This window comes from Physella acuta, unplaced genomic scaffold, assembly GCF_028476545.2.
Source record: "Physella acuta isolate Inbredline_101_S28 unplaced genomic scaffold, ASM2847654v3 ptg000218l, whole genome shotgun sequence".
Classification (NCBI taxonomy): domain Eukaryota; kingdom Metazoa; phylum Mollusca; class Gastropoda; family Physidae; genus Physella; species Physella acuta.
The window spans coordinates 917,603-933,253 of NW_026731737.1; the positions used below are offsets into that span (position 1 = coordinate 917,603).

Genomic DNA, 15,651 nt, shown 5'->3' on the forward strand with positions numbered 1-15,651 from the left:
TTACAGTGGACGCCGTGGGACAAAATATTGTCATTGGCGTGTGTAGTCTGAACGATACACTCGTTACAATATATATATATATATATATATATATATATATATATATATATATATATATATATATATATATATATATATCTTGTACATCAGAAAGCTACTGTTTTACTGTCCTATATAATACGCTTAAATAGCAATGTAAACAGAAAGTGATATTTCAACGCCAAGGGTAGACAAAGGTACAGAATATAGTCCAAGTAAAGACAGAACAGTCAGAACCCAGACGGGATCCGAACCTACCATTCCACACGGCACCGAATCGCCTCGCCTTCCATGCATCAAGTCAGACGTGTATGTATTAACACTTATACCAGCGTCTTGTTTTTTTTTTCTTTCTTTTCAAGTCACTTACTCTACAATGCGTACATTTATTCAATGTTAAATCGAAAAGTTGCTTCCCTTTTAAAGATTGTAAAAAGGTAAGGTAAATAATTCATACATTTGTTTTTATATAAAGTTTGAACAATAATATAAGTGTAATTAAAAGGAAATAAGATAGTTAGTTTAAAATTGTTATCAACTATTTTTATCAAAAATTTCATCTTGTAAAACTTGATATGAAATAGAAAAGCCAATAATCATTTATTACTCTGTTAAAACAAGTAACCTTTAAAAAGGTTAATTTTTATTGTATTTAATTGCAAAACTTCATTTCTTTCAACGTTCTGTGCGGCTGGTTGTGTTCCGTTTAAAAAATATATTGCTTTTCGGCCGTTTGGCTAAGATTAAAGTGTAGTATATATTCTTGAGCCTGCACTGATCTTATACATTGGTTGGTTAGCCCTTTTTAGGACTGGCTGTCGGGGTCTAGATCTGGTCAAATCCTCAACTAATCAAGCACGTAATTCCAAATCTCGCCATCGATCGCTGTGGGGTTACGCCCACACATCCCTCGAAGTGCTCTAGGCCCTCGAGTCACCCGGTACTTGGATTTGGTGGCTTCCAAATGTACGAGTGGCTGATGTTCTAAAACGGAACATTATTCAATCTGTGTTTTAATCGTTACGAAACGCTGGGTGTACAATAAATACATTAAAAAAATAAACATATTGACTTTTTAAAATGTTATTATTATGCAATTTTTCATTTTATATAGACATTCGGAAACATATTGTTGTTTGTTTTCTGTGACTTATTGTAGTGCTAAATGGGAAAGAACTAGGAATACATCACAAAGAGTACAAACAAGATAACCATCAACCTGTAGAACATCACCCACTCTTCTGACAAATTACGCACATTACAGGACGAAATGGACGGAGTGGACTAGCGGTGGAGAGCTGGACTGCTAACCCGTAAGTCTCTAGTTCGAATCCGGGTTCCAGTCAGTAGACCGTCCCTGAGTCCACCCAACTCTGATGAGTACCTAACTCTGATGTTAGGGATAGTAAAGGCGGCTAGGCATAGTGCTGACCACACTATCTCTTCATATGCCGAGGTCACAGAAACAAGCGAACTCTACTTCACTTGCCCCGTAGACTTAAAATATTCAAAAACTATTTTAAACAAATAGATATACATAATTTCGATATAACAGATTAGCTTACAAGTGTATAATTGCTAGTTCAAACGAACTATCCCTATTAAAGAAAGTACCTACCTTATATAGTTAAAAGTTGTATGTTTAAACAAAACTACAAATACAACTTTAAACATGCACAAAAAATAAAATGAAATTTAAGTTTAATTCAAATTGTATATAGTTTTCTTAAAATTTAAAAAATCCGTTATTGTGATGACTTGTGAATCAATTTTAAATTGTAACTACTTTATGTGCAAAGTTACTGAGTTACTTCCCTTGATTGTTTTAGTTACTATTATTGCTTATAACTATCACATGTTAATCTTAGCAAATTATGCAATAATAATTCAAATAAACTGTATATTAGAATATTACAATAAGATTAATACGCATTGACTTACACACTTGCATATTTTAATTTCGACCTTTGCTACGCACACGTCTAGGGTTGGAAACGTTGCAGTAACACAAGAACCATATCGTTATGAATAACAACTAAACTTTAGCAATAACAATTATATCAATACAACCTGTATGTATCGATATGCTCAATACTTTGTGTTGCGGATGTTAATAAGTAGAGACACAATAAATACTTCGTAAAAAAAAAAGTAAGCAGATGTTTAACATAGCCAAAACTCTTCTTTACAATTATCCTAGGCTTATTTTATATAGTGTTGCTAAATTTAAAAACAAGCCCCCCCCCCCCTCTCCCCAAAGAATAATTCGTGGAAACAAAAATTCAAAAAACAACCAATAGTCCTTAAACAAAATGTAGTTTAATCTTTTATTTTTACCCTTTAAAAGACGGTTCTTGCGGTGACTCAAAAATAAATCGTTTCTCTAATAGTTTTCTACTATAACAAACAAGCCTTAATAATCAGATCAGCACACAGAAAAATAAATTAACTCATTGACAATGTTGGCGGAACAAGAACCGCCCTCCCCCACCCTCCATCCCGCGAATGAAAAAAAACCCACCGCAACTGTAAATGTATATAGTTATATGTATTTAGAAAAAAAAATGTTATGTTTTTTTGTTGCTTTTGTTTTTAGTTTTTTTTTTTTGGTACATCGTACTTTTCTTTCAGGAAAATCTATTGTCAGTCAATGACAAGATTAATACATGTGTGGGGATGGTCATTCTGCTTGCCTCCTTATCTCCTCACCCAGTCAGTTTTTCAAACTCCCCCATCCCCCCTCACAAAAACTAAGTTATTTTACTAGTCTTAGACCACATCTCACTTTACAAAAAAGGCCCCACCATCTACCTAATGTCGCTATGAATTAAATATAATAAAAATAAATGGAAGTTCATCTAATCAAATAGTGCTGTCCTTAATTTATATTCCTCATACATTAAATTGTCTTAATTTTTTTTCAATGACCTGTTTGATTGTACTTATGTAAATTTATCATTTTTGTAACGACCATGTTTGAGTTAATAAAATTAAAATTTTGAATAGTTAAACAAAAATAAAACATAAACCATAATGACTGTGGCAGATAGTAAGTACACATGCACAGACTGAATGACACTGATTACATAATGTATATTCTGTTTATGTCTTATCCATTTCACTATCGATTACCTTATCAAGAGCCTCACCCATACTGTGATAATATACACCTTAACTATTTGCGTTTATAACATGTTATCACAAATGTTATCAAGCTGCTGGACAAGCCCAACATATAAGGCGACGTCGCTAACACCTCGACCACGTCACTCAGCCAGCAAGTGTACCAGGAGATCGTCTCAGTGGTCAACGCCAACCTGTTCTACATCAACATATAAATACAGGCAGCTTAGATAGTCTCTCTCTCTCTCCCTCTCTCTCTCCCTCCCTCCCTCCCTCCCTCTCTCTCTCTCTCTCTCTCTCTCTCTCTCGCAGGGGAAAGCCTCGCTCAGCTGAACAATAATGTATTGAATTAATAAACATCAGAAACTAAGAAGGTCTCCTGTCTATAGTTTACTGTAGCTGACTCGGGTAACATTATTAAATACCCCTAGACAAACGACGGTCTTATGGGCTAGTGCCCTAGTCAGTGTCAGCAACGTATTCGGCCTGCGACTAGGCATCCGGACTGTAAAATTATAGTCCGGTCTGCAACAGTGGCCATTTATCCGTGTTTAGTATTATTCAAATAATTTGAGAAAATGAATGTTGTAAGTATCTCTATATCACACGAAATAACATTTTTAAAGGAGTTGATCAGATAACCTTTAATTAACTTTAATTATTACTAGGTAAATTGTCTAATTAACAGTTGCTTATTAGACGATCAAATAACTCAGCTGTTTCCTTAACGCGTCTATAAATAGCAAGTATTGGAGATTCCCCAACCTAGTTCTCATGCTACGTGATCTGAGTAGGAGACCAATCGAGACGTACATAAACAAAATAATACGTTAACAGATGCAGGATTAAAGAGAAAATAATTACCACATTTATAAGTTTTGTGTGACTTGATTTTCTTTTTTATAATAGCCAGTTAAGTCCCATTTAGGTATATCAAAAAATAAAGGGGAATAATTAAAAAAAATTAAGAAAAAGTAGTAAAATAATAATAAAAATAAATGAAAAAATCACTAAATTTCTAGTATTATCATTTAAAATAAAGATACAAGTAAAGTATTTAACGAAGTTAAAGGTGCAACCTTTTTAACGTAATGTAATTTTTTTTGTGTAGTTTAAGAAGGCGACTTATAACGTTTATAAAAATATCAAACGTTAATAATAGAAAGCTGAATATAATCTATGCTTTACACATGTGGTCGATCTTGTTATTCTTGGTTGTTACTTTAACAAACAAGTTTTATAGGACAAAATCCAACATTGGGAAGATTTAAAACAAGACATCAAGCGGGTATCTATCCAATATGCATGTAGCATTAATAGCGTAAGGACCCACATAGAAACTAAATTAGAAAAACAATTAAGTATACTGAAAGGAATCAACAACAACAAAGAACAAATAGACGCAACAGAAACAGAACTTTCTAAAATACAAGAGCACAAATATAGAGGGGCGCAAATTAGAAGTAGAATCGAACAAATAGGCTCAGAAAATCCCACACACCACACCTTAATTTTAGAACAAAGCTTTCAGAGGGCAAAACAAATCACACATCTCATAGATAACAACAACCAAGAGACGACTGACCCTGAAACAATTCAATCAATATTTAGAGACTATTATACGCAACTATATAAGTTCGAAGAGACAAACATAGACATACAAGACAAATTCCTTAAGTTTATTAAACCATTACATGACAGCGACAAAATTAATATTGACACCCCCTTTCAGCCAGTCGACATAACCAAAGCCATACTGAAATTAAATTCAAATAAATCGCCAGGGCCGGACGGCCTGACAAGCGAATTTTTTAAAGCCTTTTCAACCGACCTAATTACTCTCCTTTTAGCTACCTTTAGTGAAATGTTTCTGCTAGAACAATGCCACGAAAATTTCAACAGATCATACATAACATTAATACGCAAACCCAAAACCGATCCTAAACTAACCCAAAACTATAGACCTATTTCTCTCCTAAACACTGATTACAAAATCCTATCCAAAGCTCTAGTCTCCAAAATTGAACCGCACTTGCATAAAATTATAAATGTAGACCAACAATGCAACATCACAGGTAGGAACATACAAAATCACAATCACTTAATTAGAGACATCATCCATTACACACACGAGAAAAACACACAAGCATGCATACTCAGTTTAGATCAAGAAAAAGCCTTCGACCGGGTAGCTCACAAATACCTTCACAAAATCTTAGAAGCAAACAATTTAGGACAATACTTTACGACATGGATAAAAATAATCTATTTGAATGCACATAGTCACTTACTGATAAACCATACTATTTCCCAACCCTTTAGAATAAATAAATCAGTCAGACAAGGCTGTCCCCTATCTCCAATCCTTTATATACTAACACTCGAACCCCTTTTAGAATGCATTAGAAACACTAGAGACATTAGAGGAATCGACATTCCAAATCAATTAAACAAAAAAATTCTAGCGTACGCTGATGATACAGCTTTTACTCTCCAAACCGAAAAATCTATCATACTAATAATAGACATTTTTCTTGACTTTGGGCTGGGCAGCGGGTCAAAAATTAACCTAACGAAAACCAAAATTATGGGACTTGGACGGTGGATCAACAAACTCAATTACCCACTAAACATGCTAGGTACCAACAAACTAAAACTTTACGGCATAACCCACTATAGTAACCCACACACCAACAACGATGATGAATGGAAACAAGTATTAAGCAAAATCCAAAACACCATAGCACTTTATAAATTTAGCTCAACAACAATTTTTGCTAGGTCATCTATAATTAATAGGTATGTCATCCCCAAAATCACCTATATAGCCACGGCTAAAACAATCCCAAAGCCAACAATTAAACATCTGAATAAAATCATTAGAGAGTACATATTTCAGACCACAATTTCAAACATTAGCCACAACACTTTAGTACAAAACAAACTTCATGGAGGAATAAACCTGCACGATATACAGACCAAAATCAATACATTCAGACTAACACACATTAGCAGAATAATTAGCCAACCAAACTTTCACCCTCTAGCTCACTACTATATAGGCATTCAGCTAAACAAACTTACAAAAATCAATAATACAACTCCACATTACATAGGAGGAAAACACAGTCCCTTTTACACAGAATGTTTACAAATATTAAAAAACAATGAAAAACTTGTTCACAAAAAGTCACAAAACATTTACAAAAAGTTAGTGCAAAAGCTCTCAACTCCACTATACAACAGAATTCAATGGTGTAGGAAATACGCTCTAACAGACACAATGGACACCTTCAGAAACCTACACCTCAAAACCATCACACCCCAAGCCAGGGAAATAACTTACAGACTCATCTACAATTCAACACCCCTAGCAAAACAACAGAAACCATTTTGCCCACTATGCAGACAAAACACACCCGAAACCGAAACGCACATCTATTTAGAATGCCCCACCATACAAAACATGAAAAAGACGCTAGAAAACAAAATAATAAAAAACGGGACCTACAATATCGATATAGTCATAACTCTAAACAAAATCCCAATACAAAGAGATAGGACGGACCTAGAGCAAAAAGCAAGGACGGTAGCTATATATAGACAGACTATTTGGAACAGCAGAATAAAAGCAAAACACGACAAGGTACAGTTCACGGGACACGTACTAGACTTGATTTATCGTAGACGACTCGACAATGACAGCACTCAAACACATATACCATAACTAACAACACCAAAACGTAAAGAACATATTACACTGCTTCTGCCACCTGGAACGCCTAATCGAACTGACACATCCCCCTTTCATCACACCCTCTCCGCCCCCCGCCCCTAAACCTCATGATCCCAATATCAAATTTCCCCTCAAAACTGCATCCCCTCGTCCCCATCACCACCACCCCTGTGATGAAGTACTATGTTAAACAGTGACAATGATGTATTATCCAAATACATTTCTAACAACATCAATGTAACCCCCACCCCCCAACCCCCATGTCCCCACTTTGTGTCGCATCATTTATCATTTGGCATTTCATTTACCTAATGTTGCTTTTGTATATTGTTTAATTTATAAAGCTTACAAACATTGTAAAGCTATCATTTGTTACTATATTACTATTATCATATACGTAAGGTACTTTGGTCCACAACGTACAAATGACCCAATGACCCGTACTCCTTTTGTATTCATTGTATTATCACCAAATTAACACTTACAGTTGTTTCGTTAACTTTACTAACTCTTTTATGTGAACACCCTTTTTTTTTTATCTATAAAACTTCACTGTATCCCTACACGTGATAGCTACACGCCTACACACCCCTAACCTGTCGGTACTAAACATTCATCTAAACATAAACACCGACTCGAACATAACAACCTTTCACCCTCCCACTAATTCGCTCACACAGCAATCTGTTCGTCAAACCCTCCCCCCCCCACCCACACACACTACAAATGAAAACACCTCAGAAGTCAGATAACACAGCACAAAATTTGACGCTTGGCTTGCCTTAAAACACGCAGTCACCCTCTCCACGCCTCGTCAGACACATCTACCCACTCCCCCCTCTTTCCCTCTATCCACTTACCCTCAGACATGAAAACACCACTTTCCCTTTAACTGTTCCAACGACCCCACCACCCACCCCAACATTAATTTCGAATATCTATTCATTTACTTTTTAAAGTTCTAAATCTTGTTTCTTTCCCCTCCTTTTTTACACAGCAACCTTTTGAAAACTCAATGCGACCAGTACATAAATAAACACTCTTTTAACTAGTCAACTTAATTTGTTTCCCTACATTGAAAATGCTCCACTGGCCCTTTGTCAATCTCGGAAAAATATCCTTTCCACTCCCCACCCAGACTTTTGACACTTTTATTTGACCTTCACCCCTTTTACTACCATCTTTTGTAATTTTTGTTATAATCATATACATGACATCATGTAAATATTCATTATGTACATGTTTAAAACCTTTCGTTTTCTTTTGAAACTATGTAAAAAAATGTAATGTTGATGTACTTGTTTTAATTGCAAATAAAAGTATTAAAAAAAAAAAAAAAAAAAGTTTTATAGGACAGGGGTCGGCCACCTTTTGAGACTGAAGAGCCAAAATTACAATTTACAAAGTTTCCCAGTTTCTAAAGAGCCACCAACATTTTTATTTCTTTAGGATTTGGTATATATATATATATATATATATATATATATATATATATATATATATATATATATATATATATATATATATATATATATATATATATATATATATATAAATATTACATGATGATTTATTGTAGGACTACATTGAATGTCCATATCTAGCCTTCATAAAAAGATTTGCATGATTAATGACTGCACCAATTTGACGTGTATGTTAAGTGAAGTCATTCGTAAAAGCCAAATGGTTTTCAGCGGCGGTGCATTCTAAAAACATGCAACTAGTAAAACAAACTGACTAACCTTATTATTTGATGGTCATTTTAGTTATGTTTTTATTTTTTAAATTATCATTCATTTTAACATGTACGTCTACTGATAATAAAAACGTTTAATGATTTGTGAACGAAAGCTGTTATGGTGAAATTAATAAGCATTACATATTTTCAAATTATCCAGTTTTTGTCCATCGATTAATTACATGGGTATATTTGATTGATAGGTTCATTGTCAATGTACACATTTAAAGAGTAATTATCCTCTGTCAAACAAGGAACCGATTGATGAATGTGTACAGGTGGTCAAATTCCACCCCTACACCAGCGTTATTTTTTAAATTCACCACCTCGACCTCTCTCCCCCAACCCTCTAACACACACATACACACACACAAACGCACACACACGCACCAACACCCTAGACATATATCTTTTTTTCAGAAACCGCAGCTCACATTAAAGTAAATAAAACTTAGCCGCTATTACGTGTTTTAGAAACCTATTTTAATAATTAATAATTAAAACTGATGCAAATGCTATAATGTTGACAGATCTCCTTCCAGATTTTAAGAAAAAAAAATATTGTTTTACAATTCTATCTTTAGACAATTAAACATATCAGTTAAACAACTTTTATTTCCTGATAAAAAATATTTGCGAGCAATAATTACCTACTCACATTTAATCGTCAAAGTACATCATAACAATTCCACTAAAACTAAATCTTCCTATCTCATTCTTGTCTATCAAAAAATCTCTTCATGATTCTTGTCAATACGTCATTTTTTTTTCTGAATTCGCCGACCCATACTCATTAAAACTCATATTTTATAACAAAAACAATTAGAAATAAAAAAATGATCTAACTAAATAAGTATGTATTTCGTAGTTTATAACTAGAACTAACACTATAGCTATAAACACCAGTACAGCAACATAAGTTATGTAATCGCATGCTCAGACTGTTCTAACTGAAATTAGCATGATGTGGACGTGTAAGTTCTGACACCTATAAAGCCTTCTAGGTTTTCGAGCTTCTTTTAATGTAGTTAGTAAGCAATGTACATAGCAATGCAATAATACTAGTAACAGTTACTTCCCATGTATACATGCAAAATACATAAGGTAAATAATCTACAGTGTTACTTATCCAATACAGTTTAACATTAACATAATAGTGATTTTAAATAATGCTATACTTGTTTAATTATTTTATTAAACAAATTTGTGCAGAACAGTATTTGTTTTGAAATGGGACTGTTATGAGATTTACAATTATCATTCTTTTCATTATTAAAAGTGAAAGCTATAGGCACGTTAATATTTATTTTGTACAAATTCAAAACTTTAGATGAAACAATGTTCCACAGAATCGGTAAACTTATAGCAATTTATTTCAAAAATAACTGATAATAATCTACTGACAATAATGTGGAAGACACATTTTACCAAGTAAAAGAACTCTAGTCCTCAAAAGCACATACAATATAACCAACATGCATCTACGACTAAGATTACCAGTATGAATTGACACATGCTGTATGGTCCTATATATCACTGCTACTTCATTTTTGTGTGTTAATTATGCGTTTATTAACTGCACCCCTCCATCGTCACGAAATTAAAAACAAATGGCTAAAATCACTTAAAAATTATTCTTAACTATCTTTTATTGAAAATAAAACACTCATACAATGTGCTACTAACAAACGCAGGGCGACAGTATACATTTAGACTGGCAGTTGTTTGTGGTTACGATATAATGCATTTATTAATAAATTATGTGTGTAGTAATAAAAACAAATAGTGAATTCTGTTATAAGCACGATCTTAAAATATATTGTTTTAGTTTTATAATTACATTGTAATCAAGCATAGACACAACACAAAATGACCTTACAAAATATTCAAAATCTGAGAATATTTTAATCATCTCCCGGGGACACGCTAACACCTCTCCCCCAACATGGAAGATATAAAACCATTATTTCATCACACAATGTATAATACAACCTGTGTCAACGCTCCATATGCGGAAAATGAATGAGTCACAACTTTTAAAAGTATCGGTTAAAATGTCAGAAAGAAACTCCATTTTACATACATGCCTAATGTGAGCGGGATATGTCGTTCTATATTCGTCTGGAATGTTGTTAAGTCCGTTTCATTCAAAGAAGGTGTATCGTTATAGATCTTAATATCCGTTTGGAAACTTAGGTTCAATTTCTTAACACAAACAACTATTTCTGATTAAAATAAATAGTACTCGTAATTATATGAGAAATGCCCACTGCAAGTCTACTTTGATGAAAACTGAGAAAAAAAATCAAGCAAAATCTTAATTCTCGTTAAGAAAGATATTGTTTATTAAACAGAAAACTACTAATTTAAAGCAGAAGATTAAAACTTACAAAACGACAATTAATCATTGTTTACATGAATACAGTGGCGTTTCTCATATTTCTCTTTTTTACAGCGCTAAAACATTGGTGGCGGTAAAACAGTTACACCGCCATATTGTCTACGACCCCATCCAGTAAAACATACACACCAAACACACACTTTCTGCAAGCTATATTAGATCACAGATCGTTGGTGATCTGACGAATAGAGTCCCATTATTTTCATGATATCAACAGGTGATATTTTAAAATAAATTGTGCTTGTGGTACAGTGACAATAATGTCGATGCTAAATAAATTATGTTTGTGGAACATTGTTAATAAAGCCAATGCAAAATAAATTGCACAGACACACCTAGTTTAAGCTGAGCTTTTGCACATGTATAAATACAGTAGCATTTCAAAATTTTAAAGATAAATATTATCGGACAAGAGATTTAAAGATGAGCGTAAATGATGATTAAAAGAAACATTATCTATTAATCAATTTATGTACCTTATAAAAATGACAGTTGTGTAGTTTAAAATACATAAAAAAAAGTTAGAAAACAAAATGATTCCTAACAAATGTTGACAGAAATCGTCTCGCCATTATTTTGTTCTAATGCTTAATTGACAATAACTATTTTAACGTTCTATACATGTGATCAATTTCTATTAATCACTGTAGTACACAAGTTTTAGTTATACCTCTTGGTATTTTAGAATATGTAAATGGTAAGTAACAAGAAATAGTTTTAAACACAGTAATGTGTCCACACATTATGCAATGAGTTTCCTCCACGATTTTCATAGATGGTATCTTTGCAAATATAATTCGTAGATTGGGCATCCTGTACAATGGGCCCTGTTACACCACCACCCCCTTCTTCTCTCCCCAAACTCTATATCTCTCTCCATCTAGAAATACACTTTCGGTCAATTTCTTTTTCTGAAACAATCGCCAATTTTTCAGCTATAAAACCTCAAATATTACAAATTTACCCTTTTTTATTTTAATGTGTACCAAATGTATATTATGTATGAACGTTTCAGAAAATACTTTGGGCAAAAAAAACGTAACAAATAAAGAAAGACACAGAAATACACGTTAGCGTCCTCCCTTCATTTGCTTTGACGCTTTGAGTTTGTTACAGATATAACACACATAATTAATGCAGCTAGTCTACCTTCGACTAAAACTATGAGTTTGTTACATATATTACACACATAATCAATGCAGCTAGTCTACCTTAGACTAAAACTATGAGTTTGTTACAGATATAACACACATAATTAATGCAGCTAGTCTACCTTCGACTAAAACTATGAGTTTGTTACAGATATTACCCACATAACCAATGCAGCTAGTCTACCTTCGACTAAAACTATGAGTTTGTTACAGATATTACCCACATAACCAATGCAGCTAGTCTACCTTAGAGCATTTGATGATGGTATCATTAAACAATTGTATCGCTTAGAAAAAAAAAATGCCTGCGAGCTATAATATAATGCACATCATTTATCGTTAACGTACATCTAAAGCATTAGACTTAAATTAAAGCAAAGTTCCCGTGCGACTTGTCCACACTGTCATTCATCTCTCGCCGATTCTTACTCAACCAGTGCATATGTATATGTTAAATTTATATTTCTAGTCTTTTTAGATATATCATACAATATGAATACACCATATACCTATACATCTACGTTATAAAAATAAGCACCTTTACAGTAGCATCAATTACACGTCGCAAGCTATTTGTCGTTTATAAAAACAGAATGGTTTGAATGTGAAGATCTTGACATTGATACCGTCTAGGTTTTCTAGTATCTTGTGAAAGTGCTATTTGGCAATTTAAATTCCTATTCAATGTTACTTGTAACAGTTACCTCCTATTTACATATTTTAAATGAATAAGGTACATGTTCCTTACATATTAAGCGATTACGCTGTTCGTTGAAAGGTCGAGGCTAAAATGTGTGGTCATTTTTTGTTCTATTGGTTGTCTAATATACTGTTAATTAAGTAAATCAACTAATTTAGCATGATGAAAAAAATAATATGAGTTTGTAGTAGGTCCCGGGGGGAGGGGGAGTTGAAATTTTCGGGGGGGGGGGGGGGGGGGGCGCGGTATTCTTTCTTCGGGGGACGGACACTGTTAAAAGTATATATTTTCTATATAAATAATATACATATCATTTCGTTCAGGGGGGGGGGGGGGTTGAAGAGATGCTTTGAAGAAACTCTGTTCGCACTGTTAGTTTTCACTTAGTTGAATCATTTTTTCATACTTTTTTTTTCGAAGTTTTTTTTAAGTCGAATCAACAAAAATGTGTAACAACTTTTCCGAAGGTGTGGAACAAAATTAATCGCTTTTATATCACCATTTTTTGTGTGTCTGGTAGTGAAGACTTGTCAATAATTTCAATATGGCGTGTATTTTCTTTTACAAGAATCTCTGTATTCATACACACGAACATATATGTTTCATTGCAACTAAATAGAAATGTGAACACATTTGTTTATAAATGAATTTCTAGTTCTATTAAAACAGCCCGATAGTAGTTGAAAAACATCTTAGTTACAGCTGCTATCGGTACCCTGGCTTTAAACAAGGTTTTAGCCCTGATTTCTTTAAGCCCCTGAAACGTAGTTGGGTGACTCCACTTACCGGCTCTCGCCCCCCCCCCCCCCCCCCCCCCCCGAAAATTTTTTACCGCCCCCCGAACGAAATGAAATTTATATAATATATATAGAAAATATATGCTTTTAACAGTGTCCGCCCCCCCGAAGAAAGTCTACCGCCCCCCCCCCCCCCGAAAATTTCAAGTGCCCCCCGGAGAAAAAAGTCTGGAAGAAACACTGCTTCTAATATACAAAGATGCCATTGATTATGTGCCTCTGTATGTATATTTGCAGGAGATTCCATTCTCGCTCACTTACTACTTAGACATTTTTACCTTTTTTAGATGACTACGTCACAAACCGTTTATCTTCAATTTTCTTGAAAATAATGTTGATAATTACAAATTGATACACATAATATTTAAAACTGTTGCATCAAGGATTATACAAAATGGTAGTAGTTTTGGTCAAACTTGCATAATAATGACATTATCTATAACTTTATGGATAAATGTTAATATTGTTTTTATACAATGTGTCGTCCTCTGTATTGTCAAAATTGTTTTTTTGTTATACATGTTTAATACCATTTTAAGAGAAACATTTTACGCCTCTCTTTCCTCCTCTGGCTTGTTGAAGACATAGGTGAGGAAGCATTGACCACAATATTGTCTATCGAAGTGGGATGCCATAAATACACCGGCTCCACAATATTGTCTATCGAAGTGGGATGCCATAAATACACCAGCTCCACAATATTGTCTATCGAAGTGGGATGCCATACATACACCAGCTCCACAGTATTTGTTTGGGCACTCACGTCTAAGGCGAGTTATCTTGCCATTCTCATCAACCTTGTAGAATTTAAGAACTGCAAGCTTGACCTTCTTCTTCTTGTGCTTGTTTTCTTGGGTGTGGTGTCATTCTTCTTCTTCGCTTTTTGCCACCACCTCTAAGACGTAGCACCAAACGAATGGTCGATTCCTTTTGGATGTTATAGTCTGACAATGTTCAGCCTTCTTCAAGCTGCTTACCAGCAAAAATCATTCTCTGCTGATCAGGAGGAATGCCTTCTTTGTCCTGAATCTTGGCTTTAACATTTTCAATGGTATCCTTAGGCTCAACCGTGAGGGTGATAGTGTTGCCCATGAGGGTCTTCACAAAGATCTGCGTTTTGCCACCACTGTGCCTAGTAATTGTATTTTATAAAGTTTAAAAAAAAAATGTTTTTATTTATTTTTTATTTATTTTTTATTTTTTGTAAAAAACAATCACGAAAACGGTAAAATCAACAACACCACTGCTAACCCTGAAGTTTTACTATTACATTATTTAACTATTAAAATGTCGAAAGTTTACTGTTTTAAATATATAATGCATTTTATTGTTATTTCTATTACATGTCAAATTGTACAATTTATTACAGTTTACAAAGAAAATTTGTAAGAAAGTAAAAAAAAAAATCTTATCTTCATTAAATTTCTTTTACTTTGTTATTAAACGTATTTCAAGAAATACAGTTAAGAATTATGCACCTTACATTTTTTTTAAATCAAAAAGGGAAGTAACTGTTAAAGATAATATTGAATAACTGAGCGCATTGTTTAGTAAAAACTTATAAATAAATAAATAAATAAAACCAAGACAGTGTTATAAGTGTCAATACATACACGTTCAAATCATGCTGATTTCAGTGCGCATGATGTTGAATAAACGCAATTGTAATGGTTACGATTGTTTTTTCGTAGGTGTCGGCCTATAGGTCTGTAAATTAAGAAAATATCTCTAAACGCTAAACAGACTTGTATAGCTGTTTTAAAAGAATGTATACGTATGTAATTTAATAAGGTTGGCTAGTGGTTTTTTTTTTCAAGATTGGTGTGTGTCCCATGACAGTATTTTCACACTCTGATATGAGAAGTGTTTCTTTCAGACTTTTTTCTATGGAGGGGGTACTTGATATTCTCGGGGGTGGGGGGAGTAAACATTTTTCGAGCGGGCGGACACTAGTAAAAATGTATGT

General features: G+C 33.7%; 1 pseudogene; it reads right to left on the reverse strand.

Annotated features, from left to right (window-relative positions):
- Nucleotides 1–14,233: 14,233 nt before the first annotated feature.
- LOC131937691 (uncharacterized) lies at nucleotides 14,234–14,819 on the reverse strand (annotated as a pseudogene).
- Nucleotides 14,820–15,651: the final 832 nt, after the last annotated feature.